The sequence below is a fragment of the Bos indicus x Bos taurus genome, chromosome 27 (genome assembly GCF_003369695.1).
Source record: "Bos indicus x Bos taurus breed Angus x Brahman F1 hybrid chromosome 27, Bos_hybrid_MaternalHap_v2.0, whole genome shotgun sequence".
Lineage (NCBI taxonomy): Eukaryota > Metazoa > Chordata > Mammalia > Artiodactyla > Bovidae > Bos > Bos indicus x Bos taurus.
In genome coordinates, this window is record NC_040102.1 from 7952093 (window position 1) to 7956972 (window position 4880).

General features: G+C 44.5%; 1 non-coding gene across 1 annotated transcript; it reads right to left on the reverse strand.

Moving 5' to 3' along the window:
* Window positions 1-3593: 3593 nt before the first annotated feature.
* On the reverse strand, window positions 3594-3700 carry LOC113885098. Its single transcript, XR_003509139.1, has one exon. It is a non-coding gene; the product is annotated as a U6 spliceosomal RNA (small nuclear RNA).
* Window positions 3701-4880: the final 1180 nt, after the last annotated feature.

The window sequence follows — 4880 nt, forward strand, 5'->3', positions numbered from 1 at the left end:
TCTCCCCTCTCCCCACCTCCAACCCCCTCTCTTAAAAATCACTGGTATTTTGGCAAATCAGGCAGACTTAAAAACAAACTTGCTTAACATTTTGCCAAGCATCTCTCTAATAATGACACAGAACATTGGGGGGCATGCTTCCTCCATGCCGCTGTTGTGCATGTGTTTGGTTTTCGCATGTTAATCATGAACTGTGTATATTGCATGGAGAACTAATGGCCTCATTTATCCATTTCCAGGGCCTTTATATGTCACGAAAGCCCACTTGCTGATGTTGTTGAGGCATGTAAACAAACTCAGTTGTAGTATTAATATTTGTTTACCTCTCCAGCATTTCTTTAGTCACTTCTTCCTTGATTTTGTCCTCTTTGATCTATTCTTGTTTTGGTTACTGTGTAATAAAATATCTGTATTTATTACTGTAAAACTACAATACTTGTATTAAGGTCACTGATTCTACTGGTCAGGAATTCAGATGGGGCAGAGCAGGGATGGCTTGTGACTGCCACATAATGTCTGGGGCCTCCGCTGAGGGAGTTTCAAATATCTGAGGGCCAGAGTCATCTGGAGGGTTCCTCACTCAGATGTCTGGTGTCTGGCCTGGGGTGACTCAAAGGCTGGACTCAGCTGGGACTCTTGATGAGGGGCATCTACCCAATCCTCCTCCATGTGGGGTGGGAGACACATGGCACAGTGGGGAGGTTCTGGAGGAGGACACCGCGGAGGCAGAATCCAGAGAATGAGTCTCAGATGACCTGGACCAAAAGAGAAGCTGGATGAATGAGCCAGCCTCAAGGTCAGGTGGCTGCACCTGCGCTGTACTCGATGGACTGAAACCAGCACAGGCCCATCCAGACCGAAGGAAGAAGAACAGATTGCACTTCTGTTTTCTTTTTCTTTATTGACTTGGCTTAGTTATGGCACATGGACTCTTTCGTTGTGGCATGGGAACTCTTAGTTGTGGCGTGTGGTGTCTAGGACCCCAACAAGGGATGGAACCTGGGTCCCCTGCTTTGGGAGTTTGGAGTCTTAGCCACTGGACCATGAGGGATGTACTTAGATTGCATTTCTTGATGGGAGTGTCACAAACACATTTCAGAAACACATTCTGTGTGGGATACATTTGGTGCCCATCTTCAGGAAATAGAATATGCTAAATTCACTGTCGGGCTACAAGAGTTCAAATCTCACAGTCTGCAAAATACAGTCACTCTCTTCTGAGACTCCAAAGCCTCACTCTATTTTGGCTTCTATCTCGGGCTCAAGCTCCAGATTCTTGTCATCTAAATCAGGTGACATGTAGATAAGACACCTTGGATGCAATTCCTCAAGTGTGGTTTCTCTCAATCTGATCTGAGAGTGAAAGAGTCAGGTTATCTGACTCCAGAGAGCAAACATGTGATGGTCAAACAGATTTAGGATAACACTAATAGACTGTCCTATTCAAAAACAGAATCTCCTGTCCCTAGCAATTCTGAAATCCAGCAGGGCCATGTTACTGGTTCCTTGATGAAGGCTCAGACCCACAACCTAAGAGATGCTCTCTGTGGCTTTTGGATTCATCCTGGGCCCTTCATTCCTCTCCCAGGACATTCTTCTTTTTCATAAGTGGTAGCCCACATTTATAGCTGAGCAGATGTTTGTTTATTTTGCTTTCATCCTGTATTTTGTCTGTAGAAGCTTGAGGAGTCAAAGACTCTTCATTTTGTGCTATCTCTGTTGCTTTCAGTTTCAGTGAACACATTTCCTTAAAACCCTGTGGGTTTGCTATATGTCAACTTACGAACCTAACCCTTTAGATGAAAATCTATATCCACACATCTCTTCTAAATAAGCCCATTTCTGCACTGGGCCACTTGTACAACTTCTGTGGAATCCTTAAGACTGAAAAAAAAAAAAAAAAACCTACTTTTCCCCTTAACGGAGGCAGACCCTGAAGAGCATTAGGAAGCTGTCTGCCCATCTGAATGCATCCGCAGATTATGAACGTAAATCTTTTTGAGGCCTTCACGAAGGCTTCCCAGTCACACATAAAGTTTCATCTTGACATCTCGACTCTGTGACAGTGTTTTTCTGTTAGCACTCTGTTTGATATTTGAACCGAAGATCCTTTCTTATTTAAGGTTTTTCTGTTGTGAACTGCTTTCCTACGGTCTCTACAGTTGCTCTTGAAAACCGAATATAGTTAGTTTTTCAGGTCATTGCTCTGCTGTGACCTTCTACCACAAGCTGCGAGAGAAGCCACGGGCACCAGCTCCTCTTCCAAAGCCTCGTTACCCGGCTTGCTGAGTTCATCAGTGTTTTCCTGATTTCCCCCAGGACTGTTTCCTTTCCTCTAGCTTCCAACAGCAATCTCCCCAGGCCTTCATGGATTGTCTGAGGGCCACCTGCATTCCGATGACTGTGCTAACAAAATACCACAAGCTGAGTATTTAAAACAGAGGTCCATTCTTTCACGGTTCTGGAGAACCAACCTAAAACTGGGTTTTACTGGCAAAACCAAGGTGTCAGTGGGGCTCAGTTCCCTCTGAAATCTCTCGTGGAGAATCTCTTCTTTGCCTCTCTCTCTTCTGTGGCCCTGCCTGCCTCACTCGCATCTCTGCTCGGGTTTCACATGGCCTCCTCTCTCTGTGTACAGCCTTCCTCCTTCTCCCTCTAATAGGACACTGTGACAGGCCTGGATAAGCTGTAAATGACCGGTCACAAGATCTTTCATCTTTTCTTCTGCAAGATTACACAAGGTTATATTGACAGGTGTCTCCTCAGGAATGGGGATGTGGGTGTCTCTTGGTGCTCATTTTTTAGTTTACCACAGGCTTTTCAGAGTTCTTGAAGAAGGAAACGGCACCCCACTCCAGTACTCTTGCCTGGAAAATCCCATGGACGGAGGAGCCTGGCGGGCTGCAGTCCATGGGGTTGCAAAGAGTCGGACAGGACAGAGAGACTTCACTTTCACTTTAGGGTTGGTTTTTGACAGTGTTTCATTTCATGGCATCCAGTTCTATTTAAATTACTATTATTGCCTAAACGCAGCACCTAAGACTTTGCACCCGTACCCCCCTCCCCCCCAAGAAAAATTCCCAGTAGACGCCTAATTTCTACTCGGTGGTATCGGGGGCCTCTGCTGGGGCTGGTCGGAAGGACCGCCGTTTGGAATCAGGCATGTGTCCGCTGCTGGGCTGCGCGCAGTGAAGGCGGGCTCAGCGGGAAAGCGGACGGATCACACGTGCGAGGCTTCTCCGTGTCGCTCAGGCTTCCCGTAGCGTGAGTGCCCTGGGGAGCTGTTCAGCTCACTGTGCTTCACTGACTCAACACAGTCACAGCCCAACCAGGCAGAAGCGGGTGGGACCCTCAACGGGGGCGATCGCACAGCACGGTATGGAGGACGTGGGAGGAGAGAGATTCCCACAGCCGTCTGTGAAAAATGCACACAGGACAAAATAAGAAATAGCAAGTACTGAATACACAGGTTATGTTATTAACTCAATTTTATTATTATTATTTTTAATTTTATTTTTTAAATTTTATTTTATTTTTAAACTTTACATAATTGTATTAGTTTTGCCAAATATCAAAATGAATCCGCCACAGGAAAAAATATGGAACACTTCACGAATTTGCGTGTCATCCTTGCGCAGGGGCCATGCTAATCTTCTCTGTATCGTTCCAATTTTAGTATATGTGCTGCCGAAGCGAGCACTAATTTTATTTTATTTTTAAACTTTACATAATTGTATTAGTTTTGCCAAATATCAAAATGAATCCGCCACAGGTATACATGTGTTCCCTATCCTGAACCCTCCTCCCTCCTCCCTCCCTATACCATCCCTCTGGGTCGTCCCAGTGCACTAGCCCCAAGCATCCAGTATCGTGCATCGAACCTGGACTGGCATCTCGTTTCATACATGATATTTTACATGTTCAATTTTAAACTTACCTACTCCATGGCTAAGAGGACGCACATCCACACACACAGACACACACACAGTATGTGAGACCTTGAATCACGGTCTCATCAATTCCTTATGAAACAAAGATCTGAGGAACAGCTTGGTGCTGCTAGGTAGAAATGTGTGAGGGCTGTGCATTCATAAGAGGGTGACTTGAAAAGCCACTGAGGAACAAAAAGGAAATATTTTAAGAATACCTGAGTCATAAGTATTTTTTATTTTTTTGTCTCAATAATTCTCTGGAAGCTGGACTGTTTGGGAGGCGGAAACAACTCCCCAAGATGCCTGGAAGAATTCCTTCCACTTCGTTTATTCCTCAGGGTTAACTTTTTAATGACTTTGATGAGTAGAATTATTTCAACCTGGTGTTTTTCAATTGCAACTTTTAGAGAGGGTTTGGATAGTGTCCTCTGTCTTTATTTCCCCTGTGAGTAGTTGCTGGCAGAGAGCAGAGGGGCTTCTTCCATCACTTGGCATATTGTTTCTCTTTGCAAATAGGAAGGAATACTCTTATCATGGAATCAAACTAGAACAAGGCTTCCAACCACTCTAAAAATAGAGTGAAAATTATGATACTGTGAAAACTATTATATTAATGGGATTGAAGAAAAAAGTGCAGAGGGGGAAATATTGGGAAGAGCCATTTTCAGAATTTCCAAATGCAAGGCTTTACACTTTCTGAAGACTTAGATTAAATTTTTCATTTCATAGGAAGCTGGCCTCAAGCTTTGGCACTTGTCACACCTTTATTTCGGCTGGCATCGCTCTCCCTGTGGGTCACTTGGTTGTTTCACCTGTGTGCTTTCTTCATGCAGCCAGAGTCTCTTAGTTTGTTTGGTTTGTTTCCTTCCGTTGACATGTCTGAGTATCCTGATAGCCCTAGTTCTGCTGGGTGGTATGTGACTCTCAAAATGCTATTCGTGTACTTTG